Source organism: Arabidopsis thaliana, chromosome 3, assembly GCF_000001735.4.
Source record: "Arabidopsis thaliana chromosome 3, partial sequence".
In the NCBI taxonomy this organism is placed as follows: domain Eukaryota; kingdom Viridiplantae; phylum Streptophyta; class Magnoliopsida; order Brassicales; family Brassicaceae; genus Arabidopsis; species Arabidopsis thaliana.
In genome coordinates, this window is record NC_003074.8 from 14,534,229 (window position 1) to 14,558,528 (window position 24,300).

The following is a 24,300-nucleotide window of genomic DNA, read 5'->3' on the forward strand; positions in this document are numbered from 1 at the left end:
CTAAATTTCGATTCTAGGTTTAATTTTGAATACAATTCCCGACGTTTACAGAGGCATAGAGTAAGTACAGATTAAATCAATTGACAATCTTTGAATGAAACCAATCTGACTCCAAAACTTACGCATTATTTTCATGTATTTTGCAGATTCTGTTTTTCACAATTGGAACATGTACCACCTGTGAATTCCGTGTTTCAGTAGCTCTAGCATCATCAATTGAGGATTGAAAAAGAGTGTTAGAAGCAAAACTCAGTAGAAAGAGGATTTCAATCGGATTTTTGAAGGTAACGAGAGTTGAGAGAGAGTAATTTTTTTTTTCCGTTTTTTTTTTCTGTTGACAGTTAAGAGAGTCATACAGTATTTGGGCTTAAAATATTAAGTGGGCTTCGATTTTAGATTTGCGCTTCAATAACATTATGGTTTAAACAAAAGATGAAATTGTATTGGGCTTTGTTTATTACTTAGTTTTCAGAAATATTATCAAATTTATAAACATACATTGTTTTAAATTAATTATACAATTTAGAATAATCACAATCATGTTTAAAAAATTTAGTAATTGAGTGTATTCATTATTAGACTTTATCATATAAAAAAAATTGAATTACATAAATCCAAATAAAAATACATGTTAGACATTACAACATTGCATTTCATGATTAAAATAAATACGAATACTAATTCTAATTACCATTAGATTACTAAAATTCCACATACTTATACACACAACAGAAGCTATAGGTTCATAAAAAAAATTAAAATTCGACAACCCTTCAAAATCATATGCTTACAAAAATATACACATTCTATCAACTAATTTGAAAACTCCGCAAAATAACCAATGTTATCGTAACCTTAATTACGTGTCCTTTAATTATACACACAGCCAAATATATAATTGAGAAGTAAGGAAAAATACAACAACCATACTAAACATAAACTACATTGTCAAAACACAAAACATAAATAATTTTAAAAAAAAAAAAATCTCGCGGTGTACCACGGGTCATATCCTAGTATGATTACAAATGTGTCTCTGAAAGTGGGTAAATGATGTTTCTTAATAAACTAGGAAAGCAAAAAGATGTATCTGAAGAAGTAGAAGTAGATGCAATCTGAACATCTTTCTCCATTATATTCCTTGTAAAACTCATGCAATTGCCAACAGTGTGGATAATCCTCATAATGAAAGAGCTCAACGTAAGATCTGAATCTTTTTTGTTCCAAAGCAAAAATGTGGCCAATAAGTGTCTTGGCCTTGATATCTACATCGAAGGAACACTTGATCTCGAGTTTGAAAGTATTTAAAGCGTCTAAGACTTCGTTATCTGCGCAACGGTTTAGGCCAATGTAAAGAATATTGGCTATAGGAAAGACATTGTTGAACCAATGATTCATACAATAGATTTGTTTAAAGGGAGAAAACAAATCTAGTAATTTATCTTCATTAGATATTTCATCCAAGTTTTGATTACAAAGGGGATTCTAATCTCTTGTGACACACATTAGGGTTTTACTCAAAAACAAAGAAAGAATTAGGGGTTTGAGAAGGTATAGCTGCATCCATGATGGATTGCCTACTACCCTGTGAAAGGATCAAGCCATTCGTAGTTCAGAAACAAAGAAAGAATTAGGGTTTTTAGAGGGTATAGCTGCATCCATGATGGATTGCCTACGTATCCTGTGAAGGGATCAAGTCATTCGTAGTTCTGACTAGGTATAAATTTATGTGTCTTTTTGAGTATCAAATTCTCCCCTTTGTGAAGTCCTTGAGGCGCTTTAAATAGGGTCCTTAAACCGTCTATCTAGCAATATTCTCGGAAGATTTCCATTTATCCTTAAGTCAGTTATAGAGAATAATCGTCCTAAGGATATTTTCCTTATTCTTTGGAGGCTTCGCGAAGATTTCCTGATTCGACATTATCTTCAAAGATTCTCCTTTATCATTTCCGAAAGTCTTAGAAATGATCCTATTTTTTCGGAGATGATCCTTTGAGAATGAATAGTTTTTACAAGTCTTTGCCTCGGGTGTTCTTCACGGCGCGGTGTTGTTTGAGAGGTAGCTTCGGGGCAAACAGTATGTACCAGCTTGGGGCACGCATGATGACTGTCCATTGAGCTTAGTTGACTACCCCCCCCCCGAGGTGATATAGATGTTTTCCGAAGCGTTCTTGTGGTTGGCTCGGGCTGTGTTCATAGGATTAACACCCGAGCCATTTGGTGAACTCTCTGAGACGGTTGGTCGAATAAGGTCCCGAGGTGCTTTGTTCTAGCCTCGGGGCCAATCATATGTTTAACCCTGAGGTGATTGTTATTCTTATATTTTTTGGCTCGCTCTTACTTGTGGGGGAATCAGACCCCAACAGTTAGCCCCCCAGCTCTTTGGTTTAAGAGTTAATGGAACTAGCTTCATGAATGGTGTGATCGAGCCAGCTGCTTCCGCATCTAAACTGACTGATCCGTATCTTTTGAGAGGAAGGCTTGTTTTTCTTGTTCCCGAACAATGTCGTTGTTTTGGATTTTGTTCTGATTTTTTTTATGTAAAGACATGACTGGATGGCTTTATCCTCATTTTGAATGAATATATTGGAATGTTTTTGAGAAGAAACTTTGTCTTTCATACCCAAGGTGTTTGACTTGGGTATCAGTATAATACCTGTCTGTCTCAACCTTGAGACGGCTTACTTTCATCTTTTCCATTCATTTATTCAACTTCTTCAAATCAAATTTTGAAATAATATATTATAATTTCGGGAAACTTTCTTTTATTAAGAATCGATAATAAATTGTCTTAAAATAATAGCATAAATAAATTATAATAGTTGGATAAAAATGTATAAAGAAACCGTGCTTAAAAATATAAGAAATAACGATAAATCAAATAAAAACCCAAAGTCCCCGAAATAACACCAAGCGAGCAGCTACTCAGTATTCTCTTCCTCACCTGAGAGAAAAGAAAAGGGGGTGAGTAATTAATTATTCAGGGAAGACAGTCAAAACTGCCCATTGAATCACAATATCACGATTGTACTTTGACACAATATCCATTCATAAGCATAGAATCAAACAACAAGCATATAGCTCACACTTTTGTAGCAAGCTATAACAGACAAGCTTCTGTCTTGCTCACCGCAAGATCTTTTACTTTATTTTCTTAGTTTTTAAATTATTTTAACTTATGGCTCCTCAAGCCTATTTATGGAAGACCACGGCCCGTAGCTCGATCCTTCCTCTCATTGCTCGTTAGCGGTTAATGATATGTAATGAACCCGTCAGTTCCATTACAGTCCAACATCCTCAATCTTACCCTTTCTTTAATATCATTATTCTCTTTTATTTACCTTTTATATTTCTATTTAAAAATAAATACGTCTTAAAGACGTCAAGCAAATCAATATGCATATCACGCTAACAACCTAAAGCATAATATCACACAACACATATTATAATAATTTTCAATTAATTACTAACATTTAACAATCAGCACCCAATGTCTAATCCTATACAAATGAACTTCAAAAGTACAAAAGTAGAAAAGGTGATACTATGTTTCCACATATCTCGCCCTCTCCTTAGCAACTCGGTTGGATTTGATGGTCAGAAATAGCAAGGACGATCTCAATCTTCCTCAACAAGCTTTCTCGTCGGCTTCACGTGACGGGACGAACGGCGAAGCGGAGGGTTTGATATCACAGATCTCTCCAGTGAGGATGATTCACGCAGTGGCTCTGGCTGATCACAACAACAATCACTGGTGGTCTGAGTGGTGCTTGTTTGACGGCGTAGGGTTTTGGTGGTGTGACTCGCAACTTGCGTTTCATTTTTATAATCTCGTGGGATCATTAGGTTTTCACTTGGGTTTAAATCCTTAGCGGGCTGGACTTGGGCTTCATAGTCTAATTATAAAATAGGGGTGTTCCAATAAGTTAGATAAATATAATGGAAGTTCGATTAAGCCTTTCGCATACCCGAGGTGGTTGGCTCGGGTACAAATTGCTTGAGTTAAAGTTGGATTTAGTATACTTTGTTCCGAGGTGATCGACTCGATACCAAGTTATTCGGGATAACTTGATTTCTAATCACTCAGGCCAATGCAAATAAGAAACTCTATTTAGACGAAGCAACCGTTTGACACCAGTGTTTATTTCAACTGGGTTTTGGTAGATTTATTCAGAAGGTTAGCACCAATGTTTATGATAACTGGGTTTTAGTTTCCGAGGTGATCGGCTCTGTACCAGTTAGGACTGGGTTTTTGTAGGAGTGAATGTATTTGAGCGTTTTCGGGCGAAGCTTTGTCTTTCATGCTCGAGGTGGTTAGCTCGGTACCAGTGTGTTTAGAGTAACTCAATTTAGTAGACTTGAATACCCACGATTGCGACCCGATCTAATTCAGTCATTTATCAGCGTTTAGAAACGAGCTGGGGCACATGTGTTAAGTATAACTGGGTTTCAGAAGATAGAATTCATAGCCTGATCGGGGAAACATTCGATCAGATTCTTATCTTGAATATTTATATAGCGCGTTGTAACCAAAGCAGTGTAAATGAAACTTTGAAAATGATAGAGTCGTCGCGCGTTAAAATATTTCAAAGTAGAAAGATTAGAAATTGAATTATAAGAAAATTCGAAGTAGAAAAATGAAGTTCAAATTTAAACCGAAGCAAAGGTTTAAAATTGAAGTGGGAGTATGGATATACGGACCCCACTCCCCCTTTTGTTTTGTGGGGGATAGCTGAACTCTACCGGAAACAAGCTCCCTACGTACCCTTTTCAGGGATCAAGCCAACCCGTAGTTCAAGTTCCGATGAAAAGGCCGGAGCTCTTTTTTTACTTGATAGAAGAGTTCTTTTGCTTGGTAGACGAGTCTTTTTGCTCGGTAGACGAGTCTTTTTTCTCGGTAGACGAGTGTTTTTGCAAGTTTATGCAAAAAATATAACAGAGACTGCATATATATGATTGAGTTGTGCTTGTTAGATTATAATTGATAACACTTATCTTAGCGGTTTGGACGTAGAGATGATGACATCTACGACATGGACGATCTGAATCTCTCAGATTGTAAATGTCGTTGTATGGAAATCTAGATTTGAGATGTTAGTAGTTAGGAGGTCTCATCTTTGCGTTAGAAAGAGAGAAGCAAGGATAAAAGCTTTTGATATAAGTGAGTATGTCAACCAAGCTTAATTAATATGTTAGAAAGTAATAAAACTTATCTTTTATGAGAGACATCATCGAAACGGAGACAGAATTGGGTCTCATGTCTTTGATCAGAGGCGATAGAGAGAGGGGTCCATGAACGATTGTAAGTGATATTCCATAGTTGCTTGCTGGTGTACTGATTTTTGCTGATTTGGAGAATAGCTGATAACTTTTGTTTGAATTGTTAGGCTTTCCATCTCACCGTTGAGTCTTTAAATGGTAGTTCCATGAAGGTCTCCTCCATATTTTAGTCAGATCGGATATTGCATGAAGCTTCCACGATCTAGTGAAGTTGCTCTGACAAAGGGATTTTTCCTTTGTTTTGCTGATTCAGAGAGGCAATGATAACTTTAGTCTGGACTGTTGATTTTTTTATCCCATCGGTGAATCACTATCTAGTAGCGTCAAGAAGCACTCTGTAAATTTCTAGCTAGATCGGACTTCGTATGTATCATCCATAAACTTCTGAATTAGTGCAAAAAAGTTATTGTGTGCTAATTTCTGCAGTTTGAATGATTCTGGGCCAACTTTGAAGACAATTTTAGGATGGGGATTAACACCAATTGATAATCCGTTTGAAGGAAAGGATTCCTTGTATTTATATCTTTGCTCATAGTACTTACACAAACCTTAACTCTTTCTGATGCGTCGGGAAAATGTCTCGCAAAAGCTCTAGTTGCACACTGAATCTTTTTTGCAGACTTGGCATGGATTGAAGACTGTTTCAGTTGTTTCTTGTACAGGAAGCAAGATGCATAACTTCTTGATCTTATGTCTTGTGGACTCTTGGGTTGATAGCGGTCATGTGATAAGGTTCACCAATCCTATTACCACAAAAGGCCACGTAAGAAGAATGAAGTTGAGTTGGAAGGTGACGTGGAAGCGAAGAGAAAAGAAGAAGGGAAAGACTCTTAGTGAGAAGGAGGGTTTCCTGAGAAGACTGAAGTATAAATAAGCCGTTGTGGCATCTATTTCCTTTTTATGCTTTTATCTGGGTTTTACTGAGATTTATTGTTAGAGAGAGATTATCCCGGTGGTGTGCCAGAAGAGAGTCTCTATGTTGAGCTCTGTGTAATCGTTGCTGGTGAGAGTAGTGAATGATTGTATTTCTTTTAAACAGATTGATTATCTCATTGATAATCGATCAAATCTATCTATGTTTTCAATCAAACTTTTGATAAAGGCTTTAATCTCTCTATTCATCATTTTGTTGAGTTTTGAGTTGTTAGATCATCTTAAATCTATCATCATGATGGCACCTTTGTATTAGATTGCGGACTACGAGGTAAGCGATCTGATGAAGAATGGTGTCTTCTTGAGCGACGCAATAAAGACTTTTATGGTTTTGTTTAGATTGGTCGACGTAGAGATGTGATGATAGTTCTCTGATAAATGCTGTATAAACGACGAAGTTAATCTTTTTAGAAAGATAAGCCTAGGGGCTTCAGATCGATATATTAATACGTTTTGTATTTTCTTGTAGTTCGCCGGAAAATTGGTCACGAAACTGGCTGATTTGATAACAGCAGACCTGCGCCTTAGGGTTACGGCCAGGATGTGCTTGTCATAGAAAAACAGTAAGAACTCATGGTAGACAGCATAAATTGAGCTGAGGTCGGACTTCTATGAAAGATAAGCCTTGGGGCTTCATAATGATGCGTAGATTGGATCCTGATTCCGTTTAGATCGTCCGGAGATCAATCTGAAACCTGGCAGGTCGCATGGAGATGGATTTGGGGTCATATAGACTACGCATGTTTGAGAGAAACGCCTATAACTTCCGGAAAGCAGCATACAATGAAACGAAGTTGATCTTGTTGGAAAGCTAAGCCTCAAAGCTTCAGAACGATATGTAGATGGGCTCTTGATCTGTTTTGAATCGTTAAGAATTTACCTTCTAATCCAGTTGTTCTCGCAGTTCGAGTCTCAGATTTGACAGATGTCATATGTTACATGGAAACGGTGATAACGCTTAGTTAACAGCTCCGATTTGGGTGAGGTTGATTTTGTTGGACGGATAAGCCTCGAGTCTTTCTGTTGATATGTAAATCGCTTCGTGGGGAATTATGTTTTGAAGTTGGTTGTTCTGACAGAGGAGGGTTTGACATCAGGATTGCATCCGGTGAAGAGAAGCGATGATAGCTCCCAATAGAAAGCTCGGATCGAGGCAAGGTTGGCTTCTTTGGAAATCTGACTCTCAGGGCGATTTGTAGATAGGTATATCGTACCTTAGTTCATCAGGAGTTTCCAAAAAAACGATCCCGTAGCTGACTGGTTTTATAGAGTTGGGTCTTCTGACAGATTGCACTTGCCTAAGATAAACGTTTATATCTTTCAACACATATCTTGTTGGAAGTGATCAAGTCATCATCCTAATTAGAAGTGTCATATATTATATAGTTAAGTAACTGATTTATGTATATTCGTATCACAAATCGAAGAGATACGAATAGAAATTGTTAACTGCAAAACAGTTACATGTGTATGTGTCTCTGCATTAGGTTGTCTTCTAGAGACGTGTCCCTTAGTCAAAATTTGTCATGTAAACCTATAAATACAGTTTATATATCGAATAAAAGTGTTTGGTTTTTGTTTTACAAAAACAGAGAAATATAGAGTGATATATCCCGATTTTTACTGTTTTTAACTATGTTTTAGGTATAGGTTTTAGAGTCTATTTGTTATTTCTAGAGTCTTTTCTAGTCCTTTTCAGGTCTTTACATGTTTGGGATACATTTGGAGATTATGGAGCATTCTGGAGCAAAAAAGACAACTTAAGCTGCAGAAACAATCCGAAGACGAAAAGGCACGTAGGTGTCGAACGACATCACCCCTGGTGTCGAGCGACACCAATACCTGACAAAAATTTGAAGACGCAACTTATTAATGTTTTGAAGATTTCCAAATTCGGCCAAGAACTTTCTCCTATTTCTAAAGAAGGCCCATCACGTGTTGTAGGTCATATATATAGTTTTTAAGGTTATTGTTTAGAGCTAAGCTTGGAGAGGCTATTCTCCTCATCTCTTTTGTACTTTGGGAACAAAACCCTGTGGAAACTCCCTTTGGAGAAGAGCTTCTTATTCAGACTATGATTTGTGTTTCTTTGATTATGTCTGAGTAATCCACTTGTTAGGTTTAGGGTTTCTCATTAGGGATTCATATGGTTTAATAGATCGCCCCCTGCTAGGTTATCTGTAGAATTCTTCATCTTTAATTGTTCTTAATGCTAGATCTAGATTGATCACCTAGAACTTGAATCCAGACAATAGATATGCAGACAATAGATATGCCCTCCATAGGTATCTGTAGTTGGATCTGTTATTTGATGAGGCTGGTTTATAGGTGTGTAATAAGAATCGTCCTATCTACTAAGGTGAACAATCGAACTCGTTAAGAATGCATATTTAGGTTAATAATCTCTCGGCTTCTCCGGTTATTCATAGCTATAGATATAGGGAGTTTTGCGGCACGCCCACGGGTTATTCCATGATTAGAGTTTGAGTTTAAGAATGGTTCGATAAAAACCTAGCTATTATTAGATCTACTAACCAATAGTTTCCTTAGAATACCCTAAGCCTGACGTTTTTACATTCTTGTCTTACAACCTCACAATCTACTATTGCTTCCTTTTGTTTCTTTTTATTTTCATTACTATCTTACTTAGCTTAATTCAAAACCTTGGTCTATTGTGTGACCCGAGAGCTTTGTGGAATTCGACCCTTAAGTGCTACAATCGATCTCTTATTTGAGAGAGTGGTCTTAAGGCAATTAGACCTATATCAAATTTGGCGCCGTTGCCGAAGTTCTCTACGATTCACCATTAGATTAGGATTAGAAATTTGTCTAAGATTATATTTTTATTTTTCTTTTTATTTACTTAGTCTTTCTCTTTTCCTTTTCTTGTGTGTTTTAGGTATTTGTCTAATCACAGAACTAGGACCAAGCGAGAAACATGAACGAGAGTAAGATTGCTGGGATCATGGCTAAGCTTAACGCGGTCTACAATCAACTTGTGGAGGTTGTCGATTATGTTAGTAGCAGAGGTTTTCCGAATCAGAGATTTGATCACCAACAAGGCTACAGAGGTTCCTATGGGAATGGTCCAACTAGCTACACTCAGAATTCTCAGTTCCAGCAACCGCTTCAGAATAGCAATAGTTTCAGCTTCAGAAGGAACTATGATCTTGCTTCTTACCAAGCCCCCCCCCCCTCCACCCACACCTAAAAGCAAGATAGAATCACTGCTGGAACAGATTCTGGAAGGTCAACAGAGGATCTTAGAGAGACCTATCCCTAGATGGAATGAGAGCAGCCTCACTACTTCTCGGCATTCTACTTCAATGGAAAGTGAGTATGAGTTAGTGAAGATTGAGGAGAGTGACGATTTTGCAGTTGCAGAGGCAGTGTCGATCGACACCATCGCATATATACGAGACATCAGGCTGTGACGAAGTAGAATCGACCAGGCTGGACATTAATCTCCAGAATCGCTCGACACACATTGATAGTGTCGACCGACACCACCTGGGTCAAAATGTGTCATGTAAACCTATAAATACAGTTTATATATCTAATAAAAGTGTGTGGTTTTCGTTTTACAAAAACAGAGAAATATACAGTAAAACAAAACAGAGTAAAATATATGTTGTCCGATCCTTAATAAATTTGAGAGTTCAAAGTTCTACATATCTTAGATTAAGGCGAGGTCAAGTTCTCCAAAAAGATGACTCTGTGGGCGATCTGTTGATATATTATTCCATACGAGATTCTCAGGAAATCGTCCCTGAGGCGAGCTGGACTATTCCAACGGATTGTAGTCTTAACAAACTATTTATGATACAGAAAACCAGAGATAACTCTTTGTAGAGGTAACTGATCGAGGAGTGGTTCAGTTCTCTAGAAAGCTAATATCCGGGGCAATCCGTGAACATATTACTGGTTGCGAGATTCATTGAGACTTGTCGGAATGTCAATCCCGAGGCAGAGTGATCTATTCAGACGGATCTGTAAAGAAACAGACAGTAACGACTTCAGCAAAACAGTGATAACTCTGAGCGGAGATATCGGATTGAACTATGGTTAGATTCCATGGAAAGCTGATCTCCGTGGCAATCCGTGAACATGTTCGTCGTCACCTGGTTCATTGGACTTTGACGGAAGGTCGCCCCAAAAGTAGTCGGATTCGATTGTCTTTGCTTGTTGAGCGTACATCGAATACTTGGATGAATGATATGCGAAGAGAATTTTTTGTCGTTCCCCACAGACGGTGCCAATTGTTGAACCAAGGATTCACACAATAGATTTGTTTAAAAGGGAAAACAAATTAAGTAAGTTCTCTTCATTAGGTATTCCATCCAAGACTTGATTACAAAGACTATTCTAATATCTTGTGAAAAACGTTAGAGTTTTCCTCAAGAACAAAGAAAGAATTAGGGTTTTTAGAAGGTGTTGCATCTATGGTGGATTGCCTACGTACCATGTGAAGGGATGAAGCCATCGTAGTTCTCATTAGGTATAAAGTTATGTGTTCTTTTTGAGTATTGAATTATCTCCTTTGCTAAGTTGTTGATAATAGGTTTTTAGTCAATTATCGTAAAACACCAATCCTGTCGTTGTAGTATTTTAGGTTGTCAATCCAAATGGGTGTGATGCTAACAATCAAGATGTGATCAGAAGTCACTAAGTCAAGCCAAGCAATAACAGGTTTTGGGGTGTTCTAACAGTCCTAAGTGAACATGCAGGAAACAGAAATTTAAGCAGAAAAAATAAAACACTCGACCAACACAGCTCGTTGCAGAGCATAGGGTGTGGTCGAGTGCCTGGTCGAGTAACAAGCAGTAAACCAAATAAAGATACTCGACTGCACAATCTGTTGCCAAACAACTGGGTGGTCGAGTATCAGGTCGAGTAACAAGAAAGAATTGTAGAAACTAAACAACATGTAACAAGATGCAGTAAGCAACAATAGAGTAAACAAAGAAATCAATTAGATAATAGGTTTCTAAGGATGGGTTAGAGTAGTTTAGAATTCTCTGTATGCTAGGTGGTTGAGTTTGATTGATAGATCCCTTCTGGATTAATTGTTTTTAATGTGTATTGCTTTTTGATCAACTGGAATTTGAGCACAGACATTTCCGCGCCCAAAAGGTGTTCGATGAAATGTCTGAACCACTAATTCCAGAGATTTGTGGCTTTGTACCAAGGTATTGGTTGCAGAGAGCGTTTTGGCTTTAACTTGTTGATTCGTAATGCCTGTTAGGTAAACTCTCGTCAATGGTGATTGAGTCTGGGACTAGTTTAACTTGAGGGTCTCTGTTGCGGTGGCACTTATATTTGGTTACCGAACTTGTTGTATAGGGATAATTTATTGAGCATGTCAATCACCTATAAACTGAGGAAATAAAAGTACTCAATTACCCCATCCTCGGGAATTCTTTATCTAATTGATTTCTTTGTTTACTCTACTGTTGTTTACTGCATCTTGTTACCTGTTGTTTAGTTTCTGCATCTCTTTCCTGTTACTCGACCTGAGACTCGACCACCCAGTTGTTTAGCAACAGACTGTGCAGTCGAGTATCTTTGTTTCGTTTACTGCCTGTTACTCGACCAGTCACTCGACCACACCTAGTGCTCTGCAACGAGCTGTGTTGGTCCAGTGTTTTATTGTTTCTACTTGATTTTCTGTTTCCTACATGTTCACTTAGGACTACTAGAACACCCCAAAACCTATTATTGCTTGGCTTGACTTAGTGACTTTTGATCACATCTTGATTGTTAGCATCACACCCATTTGGATTGACAACCGAAAATACTACAACGGCATGATTGGTGTTTTAGGATAATTGACTAAAAACCTATTATCAATTTGGCGTCATTGCCAATTGGGTGTTTCTTTGTTACATTTGAGATTTCAGACTTACTTATATCAAGTTCTTTTTCAATATTCATTTCGGTTACTGACTGTGTGTTTTTCTTGTTGTCTTCTTGATTCAGGTACACCTCTGTTGTATGCAAACTCCATCAACAGGCAACCAGAACCTTCTTTTCAACGACAACATCGACCGAATAGCTCGTGAACTCAAGGAAAGGAGAAACACAGTCACCCTTTTACCCCAGCAACCACTCGAAATGGCTAACGAACAAAATCAACAGAATGGCCCTGCCAACATTGGTGCTGGAGATGCACCACGGGACCATCGTCAGAGGAAAGGAATTGCACCTCCTGCTATCCAGAACAACAACTTCGAGATTAAGAGTGGTCTCATATCGATGATTCATGGGAACAAATTCCATGGTCTTCCAATGGAAGATCCACTTGACCACCTTGACTAACAAAAATCAATGGTGTCAGTGAAGACGGATTCAAGATCCCGTTGTTTCCATTCTCCTTGGGCGACAAAGTACACATCTGGGAGAAGAATCTGCCACATGACTCAATCACCATCTGGGATGATTGCAAGAAGGCTTTTCTAGCAAAGTTCTTCTCAAATACCAGAACTGCAAGATTCAGAAATGAGATCTCTGGCTTTTCACAGAAGACTGGTGAAAACTTCTGTGAAGCATGGGAACGTTTCAAGGGTTACACCAACCAATGCCCTCATCATGGCTTCAAGAAAGCTTCTATGCTCATTACTCTATATAGAGGAGTTTTACAACGCATCTGAATGCTTCTTGATACCGCCAGCAATGGCAATTTCCAGAACAAAGATGTTGAAGAAGGCTGGGAATTGGTTGAGAACTTGGCTCAATCAGATGGTAATTACAACGAGGATTGCGAGAGGACCATCAGAGGCACAGCAGATTCTGATGACAAACACATGAAGGAGATCAAAGCGCTGAATGACAAGCTGGACAGAATTCTACTTAGCGAGTAGAAGCATGTGCACTTCCTTGTTGATGACGAGCAGTATCAAATCTAAGATGGGGAGGGGAACCAGTTAGAAGAAGTTAGCTACATCAACAATCAAGGTGGCTACAAAGGATACAGCAACTTCAAAACCAACAACCCCAACCTCTCCTACTGCAGCACAAACGTCGCTTATCCTCAGGACCATGTGTATCCTCCACAGCAACAACAAGGTCAAATAAAACCTTTTGTTCCCTACAACAAAAGTTTTGTTCCCAAACAGCAATTTCAAGGGAACTATCAGCCGCAACCACCACCTGGATTTGCACCTTAGCAAAACCATGGTCCTGCTACTCCTGATGCTGACATGAAACAAATGCTACAATAGCTGTTACAGGGACAAGCATCTAGCTCCATGGAAATTGCTAAGAAGTTATCTGAATTGCACCATAAGCTGGACTGCAGCTATAATGACCTGAACGCCAAAGTGGAGGCATTGAATACCAAAGTCATATACTTGGAAGGACAATCCGCATCTACCTCTGCTCCCAAAGTTACAGGACTTCCAGGGAAGTTAATTCAAAATTCCAAGGAGTATGCTAATGTTTATGCTATCACCATAAGGAGTGGACGAGAGTTATACACTAGAGAGAGACCCAAGTCAGTCACTGAGGACAGTGCATACCAAGATGGGGAGGATTTCAGTCTCAATAAAGATGAAGTTGACAAACCAACTGAAGTACTCGAGCCCATACTCGACCTTGATACTCAACCAACAAATCCATTAACATCATCCGCTGCTGTAAAACTAGTTGCTGGTAAAAACAATGAGACAACATTCATTCCTTCTCCTTACAAGCCCCCACTTCCATTTCCTGGTCGACACAAGAAAGAGTTAAAAGATAAGTACAAAGCTATGTTTGCCAAGAACATCAAGGAAGTCGAATTAAGGATACATATTGCTGATGCTCTCACGCGTATTCCGGATTCCCAAAAGTTCCTCAAATACTTGATCATGGAGAGAATTCAAGAGGTTCAGAAAACAACAGTTCTGAGCCATGAGTGCAGTGCCATCATACAGAAGAACCATGTCTCAGAAAAGCTAGGAGACCCTGGTTCATCCACTCTTCCTTGCTCCCTAGGTTCATTGACTTTCAATAAATGCCTTTGTGACCTAGGAGCATTAGTAAATCTCATGCCACTCTCAGTAGCTAAGAGGTTGGGTTTCAACAACTATAAATACTGCAATATCTCCTTGATCTTGGTTGATAGGTGTGTTAGACTACCTCATGGGTTATTAGAAGATTTGCCTATCAAGATTGGAAATGTAGAGGTGCCTAGAGACTTCGTAGTGCTAAACATGGATGAAGAACCAAAAGATCCCTTGATCTTAGGAAAGCTCTTTTTGGCTACAGCTGGAGCAATCATAGATGTTAAGCAAGGAAAGATTGATCTTAATCTGGGGAATAATTTTGAAATGAAGTTTGATATCAATAATGCTATGAAGAAGCCGACAATAGAAGAACAGACCTTCTTAGTTAAGGAAGTGGATCAGCTAGCTTGTGAACTGCTAGTGGAACTTGAAGAAGCAAACAATTCAAAAACTGTTTTGACCAAGAGTGGTAAAGCTGGGTATCTCCCTAGTGAAACTTTGAGTTCTGAGAAGTCATTAGACTCACACAAGGCAGCAGTTGGCTCAGAGGTTTACAAAGGCTTGATGGGGTCTGATACAAAGGTTCTGAAAGCTAATGAATTAAGTTCAACACATGCTCGACCAACTAATTCCACCAACAACTCGAAGAGCGGTGCTGGCCGCTACATAGCTGATGAGGTCGAGTACCCACATGCTGGAGCTGACACAGAACAGGGCGGCTCGTCTATGGCCTGGAAGCAATCACAGGCAGCCATTGATGACCAACTCCGTTAATTCTTCGACTGAGGTAAGCGCCTCACTTCACCATTGTATTATATCATCTCTTGTGATTTGTTCTTTATTTTGTTTCTGTGATTGGATTTGTCCTGAGTACTCTCTTCCAAGTTTGGTCACACAGTGGACTGTGTGATTTAAGTTTGGGAGAGGGCTCAGGAAGTGTGTGTTGCATTGTATATACTCTTGAGTCTGCATTCATCTTAGGCATAGAAAAACCAAAAAAATTGAAAAATTTCAGAAAATGATTTCACAAAAACAAAGTGTTCATGTAGTTGCATTACATTTTGGATCGAGTCTAGAGTGTTTCATTTAGGATTGTTGCATATGCATAAGGGATAATGATAAGATAACCTTGTAAGCATTTTGGTTCACCGGATAAACTAAGTGCCCGTTGCTAGTTGTCTATTGCATAGTCAATGAAATTGAAGTAAAACTGAACCATACCTAGATTGCTCCACTCGACCACACTGTCATGATCTGATACCATTCCCTATCAATTTGAACCTGAATCTGATCTTTAATGATCACGTCTGCATCAAATTTGAACTCATAGATACCCTAAAATACTTGGATTTTCTTATTCATTTTGATCACTCTTGTTAATCCAAGTAGCTGACTCTCCTTATTAGAGCAGTTAACCCGAACCCAAACCTAGACTTTGTTTCAAGCCATATATCACTTGTGAGTGTTTGTGAGGTCTTATTCCGATTAAGCTTGGTAGAAAGTGTTAGGTTCGTAACGTTAGAGATAGTGTCTCATGTAGTTCTAGTTCGCATTTTTCGGACTAGATAGGACTAGGTGGGCGCTTATACTTTGGGTTGGGATGTGTCTAAAAAAAAAAAAAAGGGTTGATTCATTGATGAGAAAAGGTAAAAAAGTCTAGGTGAAGTAAGCTAAAGATGCAGAAAAACAATTCTGGAAAAGACTGTTGGGATTACAAGGAAAGACTGGTCTACAAAGCTCGATGATGCATTATGGGCTTACATGACAGCTTTCAAGACCCCCATTGGTACAACTCCTTTCAATCTTCTCTATGGAAAATCATGTCACCTACCTGTTGAGCTCGAGTACAAAGTAATGTGGGCGGTAAAAACTTTTGAACTTTGACATAAAAACTGCTGAAGAGAAACGATTGATCCAACTCAGTGACCTCGATGAGATCCGTTTAGAAGCTTATGAGAGCTCTAAAATCTACAAGGAGAGAACTAAGCTTTTCCATGACAAAAAGATCATCACCAAGGACTTCCAAGTTGGTGATCAGGTGCTGCTGTTCAACTCTCGCTTGAAACTCTTGCCAAGAAAACTTAAATCCAGATGGTCTGGCCCCTTCTGTATCACTGAGGTCCGTCCTTATGGAGCAGTCACTCTAACTGGTAAGAGTAGAGATTTCACAGTAAATGGTCAAAGGCTCAAGAAATACCTAGCAGATCAAATCCTTCCAGAGGTGACATCGGTTCATCTCCAGGAACTTCTTCACGATTAAAGGAGTAAAGGAGTCAAGCTAATGACTTTAAACAAGCTCACTTGGGAGGAAGTCACATGACTATCTCTGTAAATAAATTTTTATTTTCTTGTTATTTTTGATTTGTCTTAGTTGTGTTTGTTGTTCTCAGGAACAAAGGAACAACGTGGAGATAGAGTAAAAATTCAAAACTTTTACTCTACAGAAGACCTGGAGATCGAGTGAATAGCCCGTTGGAGTACAAAATTTTGAAAATCTTCTGTTGCACCTGGAGACCTTGCACTCGAGTACATCGGTCGAGTATGTGTGATGTTTAAAACCCCAAAACTTTTAAATCATTATCTTACTCGACCAACAGAAGCTATAGAGTCTTACAAGGAGTTTATCAAGTTTACAGTAGATTTCCTGCAGTTTTTCCAGTCAACAGAGTGTGGACCACGCGCTGAGGATAAGATGGAGAGAGAATCTCAAACTCAACCTAGCCATTCCTTTTGAAATTTCACTCGACCATACTCTCTTCTGTTTTCCACCACTCGATCAAAACAATCAACTCCACCTCATAATCCCTAGCCGCACTCGACCTCTGCCGCCTCAGCCGAGTTCAACGATTCACTCGACCCATCTGTCTACTCGACCTCCGAGAATCACTCGACCTCCGTGCCGCCGTTCACCAGTTCATTTCCTCTGTCACTCGACCTTATCACTTCGCCGTTCTCACTTTGCCACTCGACCTTCTCTGCGCCGCCGCAATCGAGTACTCCTCCTCGTTCACCGTCGAAGTCTCAGGGACCACTCGATTACGACAAGTTTTCACTCGACCACAAGTTTTCACTCGACCTCTGCAACAGCAACTCGACCTTTTGTTCTTGAAATCAACAAAGCCTTCCAACTTCAGAAAGATTACTCGACCTCTAGGCTTCACCGGCTGAACTCGACCTCCACGCTTCACTCGACTCCCTGGAGCAGATCCACTCGAATTCAGAGAAGTTACTCTACCACGGTCTGTACATTACTCGATCCAATTCGTCTAAGGGGAACTCGGGAACAGCTCAGTTTACCCGGGTACAGAATTGTACTTGACCAATTCGGCTCATATCATTGCATGTTGATAATAATTTTGGTTTCACTGTTATCTGTGAGACTAACATATTGACATTTGAGTTTTGAGTTCTAAATTTCTACAGGAGAATCATGAGTAATTACAGTGGCAGTTCTTCTGTTGATCCTGACTACAACATGGAAGAGACAAAGTCGTCGTCTTCAAGGCCAAAGAGAGAACAGAGAGAATATGATAGTTTCAGAAGAAAAGCTGAGATAGCCCGAGGGAAAAGAGCGATGACAGAGAGGTATGAGCTTATAGATGAGGATCTGGAAGACGAGTACATGCCTGAGCATACTCGCAGAGCCACCAAACTTCTGTACAAACCTGATGTATTGCCTGCTGAGGAATATATTAGGCTCTTCAAACTGAATGAGTTCTGCAGAACGAGGTACCCTTGCTCGACTACACTTGCATAACTCGGATTGTTAGAGGATGTTCAGCACATGTACCAGAGTTGTCATCTTGACACTCTGATGGCGTATCCATATGTGGCATATGAAGAAGAGACAATTCAGTTCCTCTCCACACTGCAAGTGGAACTTTACCAAGGTATGACCTCTGATGAATTGGATTGCGAAGGATTGGGATTCTAGCGATTCTCTGTGTATGGTCATGAGTATAGGTTATCAATCAAACGCTTGGAAGAATTGTTTGGTTTCCCTAGTGGAAGGGGAACTAAGCCCAAGTATGACAGAGAAGAGTTGAAAGACTTGTGGATCACCATTGGCAGCTCTGTACCGCTGAATTCTTCCAGGTCAAAGAGCAATCAGATACGTAGCCCTATCATCAGGTACTTCCAGCGTTCTATAGCCAATGTACTCTACTCCCGAGTGATCATAGGGACTGCTACTAATTCTGATATGGAGATGATCGCTATGGCTTTCAAGGGAACTCTTCGCCAAACTAAGAACGGCATGTCTCTCCAAGGTGAAATCGATGACACACCTCTCTCTGTACTTCTTCTGATCCATCTGTGTGGATACAAGAGCTGGGCTGTCAGCAATAACCACAAGAGAGCACGAGGCGCTCTGTGCATAGGTGGCGTTGTGACACCGATTCTGATCGCTTCTGGAGTCCCAATCACATCTGATGGACTCGAGCCACGAGCAATGGATATCGAGCATCTACGTCACTACAAACTCCTGGAGTTCGCAATGGTTGGCGACTTGCACCAGTTCAGGTTTGAGCACTCTACAGATAAGAGAGCTAGCATCCTTCTCCCTAGCCCTGAGGTTACACGGATAATAGAGGGATATAACATTGATTTTCGGCCAGAGATTGGACGCCTCTACTATGAGAACGCTCCGCCATTGGATGAAGATGATCTTCTAGAAGAGGCTGCTGAGGATGGGATGGATGAAGACAGAGCAGTGGAGTTCGACACTAGCATGTATCACTTTGGTGAACATGTGCCTCCAGCAAAGGAGAGCAAGAGCTTGAGTGAAGCTCATAGGAACAAAAGTAAACTGCAGAAGTGGTGCAAGAAGCAGGACAAGCTGCTCGCCAAGTGTTTCAAGACTATCAAGTTTCTGACAGATAAGCTGAGTTGTTCCTGCTCCACTACTGCTATTCCACAGGGACAACCTCCTTTAGAGATGCCATCGAGGAGATTGGATGAGCCTCAGCACAGGCCTGAGCTTAGTCAGCAGAGAGTCTCACATGTCCCGGCTAGGCATTCGTCATTCGAGTCCCGGGAGCACAAGAGAAGAAGGAAGGCTACACTCACTCGATCTAGCAGCAGATCACGCCTAATTCACTCGAGGAGATCACTCGACCGCGGTGCTGGCCTCAACAGAAGGAGAGAGGTCGAGTATCCTCAGAGCGGTGTTGGCCGCCACAGAGCTGATGAGGTCGAGTACCCACCTGCTGGAGCTGATACGGAACAGGGCGGTTCGTCTATGGCCTGGGAGCAATCACAGGCAGCCCTTGACGACCAACTACGTTCATTCTTCGACTGAGGTAAGCGCCTCACTTCACCATTGTATTATATCATCTGTTGTGATTTGTTCTTCATTTTGTTTCTGTGATTGGATTTGTCCTGAGTACTCTCTTCTAAGTTTATTCACACAGTGGACTGTGTGATTTAAGTTTGGAGGAGGGCTCAGGAAGTGTGTGTTGAATTGTGTATATTTTTGAGTCTATGGCATAGAAAAACCTTGAGACGAAAAAAAAAAAATTGAAAAATTTCAGAAAATGATTTCAAAAAAAAAAGAGTGTTCATGTAGTTGGATTACATTTAGGATCGAGTCTATAGTGTTTCATTTTTGGATTGTTGAATATGCATAGGGACAATGATGAGATAGCCTTGTAAGCATTTTGGTTCACCGGATAAACTCAGTGCCCTCGTTGCTAGTTGTATGTTGCATAGTCAATGAATTTGAAATAAAACTGACCCATGCCTAGATTACTCTACTCGACCACACTGTCATGATCTGATACCATTCCCTATCAATTTAAACCTGAATCTGATCTTTAATTGTCATGTCTGCATCAAATTTGAACTCATGGATACCCTAAAATACTTGGATTTTCTTATTCATTTTGATCAGTCTTGTTAATCCAAGTAGCTGACTCTCCTTATTAGAGCAGTTAACCCAAACTCAAACCTAAACTTTCTTTCAAGCCCTATATCACTTGTGAGTGTTTGTGAGGTCTTATTCCGATTAAGCTTAGTAAAAAGTGTTAGGTTCGTAACGACAGAGATAGTGTCTCATGTAGTTCTAGTTTGCATTTTTCGGACTAGATAGGATTAAGTGGGCGCTTATACTTTGGGTTGGGATGTGTTTAAAAGAAAAGAAGGGGTTGATTCATTGATGAGAAAAGGTAAAGGACTCTAGGTGAAGTAAGCTAAAGAAGCAGAAAAAGTCTAGTAAAGGTTTTGGGATTTATAAAGAAAAGAAAGAGTTCTTTTTAGCTATTGAAGATGGGCAATAGCCCTCGGTTTTAAAATGTTAAAAACGGGAACCTTAGTTGTTAAAGAAATCCAAAATCAGCTAGATGTATCAAAGTGTTGAGAAAACTTCTCCTAGAGTTAAGAGAAAAGAAAAGAATGGTTAGAAAAAGGGCATAAAGGATTCAAGAATTCAAAGGGTAGAGTTAGGTTCTTATATTGGGATTGGAGATGGGATTACCATTAGAGCTTCATTTGATATACTTTGGGTAGATGAGATCTTATCTCTGTATGCATAGCTTGGGATTTACCTTTAGCATTCTAATAAAGCTTAATCATTTTTTGAGAGATCCCCTTTTACTGAAGCCTATTCTGTAAGAGACCATCTTTGTCTCTTGACCTTTTACCTTAGCCAAATGAGTTCATTGATGATGCATTGCTTGATTCACGTTCCAGAACTAATGAATGTTAATGGGATTGGTAGATTTGAAAACATGTGTAGGTCGAGCATATGAGTCGGATTGATTGATAATAAGGCATGGCTAACATTTTTGAGTAGAATTGGATCATATCGCAGCTTAGAACTATCAACTTGGACATTGATTTCATCTGGTTTATCTTGTGCTTTGGCTTTGAGTCCCTGCTTTCAAACCTCACCTCCAGCTTGTTCTTAGTTGTTTGCTTGAGGCCAAGCAAAGACTAAGTTTGGGGGAGTTGATAAGTGTGTATTTTGCATGTTTTGACCATCCATTTGTCATCACTTTAGCACCATATCATCACTGCTTTATACCATTTGTCATCACTTGTCATCACTTTACATGTTTAGGATAGGTTTGCATGCATGTTGCATATTTGTGTTGATTTCAGGTGATTTGGAGCTGTTAACGAGCTAACTGGAAGAGTGGACCTGATCATGTCAAACCACTCGACCCGAAGGTCGAGTAGAAGTTTCATGACGTCAACAGACCACTCGACCCCCTGGTCACCTGACCATCACTCGATCACATCACTCGACCCCGAGGTCGAGTGTCTTCACCTCCATTACCAGATCACCACTCGACCACACCACTCTACCTGGAAGTCGAGTATCACCATCACCACCACTTGACTACATACATTGCGAGCTTCAGAGTCTTCTTCATTCCGCACTCAACCAGACACTCGAGCACAAGGAAGAAAAGAAGACTCCAGCATATCACTCGACCACCTGGGTCGAGAACAATTCTTAATCCGACCTAGTACTACGACGTTTTGAGTATTAGGGTTTCAGAATATTTTGCTATAAGTAGCATGTACCTTACATTTTCGAAGTAAGTTTTTATCTAGTTTTATTCCGCAGACACTATGTTCTAGACCTTTTGTAATCCGGATTTCTCTTTATCTATTCAGTATTCAGTATTTGTTCTTGATTTTTGTTTACTGTTGTTCATCCTGTTATCTTCTTTTTATTACTCTGCTGTTATCATGTTTTCATTCCATTCAACGTTTATGTTTTCTGTAATGATGTCTGAGTAGTGAATAGATTTCTGAGGATGGGTTAGAGTAGTGTAGAATTCTCAGTATGCTAGGTGGTTGAGTTTGATTTATAGATCCCTTCTGGATTAGTTGTTCTTAATGCCTATTGCTTTCTGAGAATTTGATCAACTGGAATTTGAGTCCAGACATTTCCGCGCCCAAAAGGTATTCGATGAAATGTCTGAACCACTAATTCTAGAGATTTGTGGCCCTGTACAAAGGTATTGGTTGCAGGGAGCGTTTTGGCTTTAACTTGTTTATTCGTAATGCCTGTTAGGTTAGCTCTCGTTAATGGTGATTGAGTCTGGGACTAGGTTAACTTGAGGGTCTCTGTTGTGATGGCACTTAGATTTGGTTAAGGAACTTGTTGTCTAGGGATAATTTATTGAGCATGTCAATCACCTGTAAACTGAGGAAACGAGACTACTCAATTACCCCATCCTCGGGAATTCTTTATCTGATTAAATTCTTTGTTTACTCTACTGTTGTTTACAGCATCTTGTCATCTGATGCTTAATTTCTACAATTCTTTCTTCTTACAGCATCTTCTTACTTGGCTTTACTTGGTGACTTCTGATCACATCTTGATTGTTAGCATCACACCCATTTGGATTGACAACCTTCAATACTACAACGACATGATACTGCTTTAGGATTAATTGATCTTAAAAACCTATTATCACTTGTATCGATCGACACTGATGTGCGTAAGTCGATACCAACTCTACAACAGCAAGATCTAACTCGTCCTTAGCATTCCATTCTTTCCAGCTTTCCTCTTTAGCTCTGACCATGATCGTGTACAGGTCTTCCTTGGATTAGTATCAGTGGTGCCAGGAAGAAAACCCTCTTGTCTTTTGATAGATTGAGCATTTTGAGCTACTTGAACATCTAGCTTCTTCATGTGAGAGCTCAGATTGTTGATCTTCCCATTATGATCTGTGTAAATAACGTCAAACTTTCCATTGAAGTCCACAACTAACATGGACGGTTCCTCAAGAATCTCCTCAAGCATTGATTTCATCTTATTCTCAACAAAGGGTGGAGGAAGGGTTTGGTAGGAAGAATTACCATAAGTCCTAGTGAATTTGTTCTGAGGATAGGTCTTCTAGAAGGCAGGTTTTGGAGTGAAACCTGAAGAACTCTGGTTCCCTGTAAACCTGTTGCCACGTTGTCATGTGGCAGTCCAAACTTCCTATAACCTTGACCATCAATTTAGAAGAATCCTTCTTCTGTTTCTGGCTCATGCTCAATGGTCTCTGCTTGAGTAGCAAAGTGTACATGATTCTTCCCTGTAAGCAAGTTGTGAACTGAATCTAGCTTAGCATGTCCCTCAGCCATTTGACTCCGTTGAAACAGCTCTTTCAATCTTCCTCTCGAAGTCAGCGTTCTTGGTATTGTTGCTACATGCAAGGTTCTCAATCAAAACTGTAGCATCTGTCGGATACCTCGTATTGAAGTTACCATTGCTCGCTGAATCAAGAGCCATATGGTATCTCCAATCAACTCCTCTAAAGAAGGTACCTAGAAGTTGTACCTCACTGAAGTCATGATGTGGGCAGTCTTGTTGATATTCCATGAAGCGAACCCAGGCTGCTTTGAAAGATTCTGTCGGACCTTGAGTGAAGGTAGACAACTTGCTTTGTAGCTTCTCATACTTAGCATCATCATAGAAATTGTTCAGGAAGGTTATCTTGATGCTTCTCCAAGTAGTAAGTGAACCAGCCTTCAATTGCTTCAACCAAGAACCCGCTTCCCAGCAAGTGAGTAAGGGAATAGCTTGCATAGTAAGTAGTCTTCAGAGACTCCATTAGCCTTAATGCTTAGTACGAGGTCCTCAAAACGCTCGATATGGTCATTTGGCGGTTCGTGACATAAGCAATGGAAAGGGTGTTGGCCTATTAGTGCAAAGTAGCCATGCTTGAGCTCATAGTCATTTCTCTGAAAAGGTGGGGGTACGATCGCTTGCCGGTTAGCATAGAACATGTTGGGCCTGTTGAAATCCGCAAGAGTACGACGTTGTTCAGTAGCTGGTAGATTAGTTGCGGCAGGATTCTTTGGTTGGTGTCGATCAACACCCAGGTGATGTCGCTCGACATCTGGCTCTTACTCGTTCTGACCCGCGGGTGTCGCTCGACACCGAGCCCTGCTGCGTTTCTAGCAGCCAACTGCGCGCACTTGGTCCTCATTGATGTCTTCACGGTGGATGAGTCCATGATCATTCAATCTCTATCTAGCGACATTGTAGGCTTGCTAATCTTCATCCCTCAAAACTCCTTGATGATCAGCTCTTATGACTCTGTCAGCCATTGCTAATTTCTAAGTTTTTCGGTTTGTGCGTTCTAGTATTCCCAAA

General features: G+C 39.9%; 1 long non-coding RNA gene and 3 pseudogenes across 4 annotated transcripts; 3 read left to right on the plus strand and 1 right to left on the minus strand.

The window, feature by feature from the left end:
* Positions 1-5,278: 5,278 nt before the first annotated feature.
* On the plus strand, positions 5,279-5,549 carry AT3G06385. Its single transcript, NR_141247.1, has one exon. It is a non-coding gene; the product is annotated as an other RNA (long non-coding RNA).
* Positions 5,550-9,151: 3,602 nt separating this feature from the next.
* AT3G42430 lies at positions 9,152-10,282 on the plus strand (annotated as a pseudogene; the record flags this gene model as incomplete). Its single annotated transcript has 3 exons — positions 9,152-9,356; positions 9,463-9,643; positions 10,156-10,282.
* Positions 10,283-12,159: 1,877 nt separating this feature from the next.
* Positions 12,160-19,383, plus strand: AT3G42431 (annotated as a pseudogene; the record flags this gene model as incomplete). Its single annotated transcript has 1 exon — positions 12,160-19,383.
* A 3,308-nt stretch (positions 19,384-22,691) lies between these two features.
* AT3G42432 lies at positions 22,692-24,254 on the minus strand (annotated as a pseudogene; the record flags this gene model as incomplete). The annotated part of the gene is made up of 1 exon: positions 22,692-24,254.
* Between the last annotated feature and the right edge of the window lie 46 nt (positions 24,255-24,300).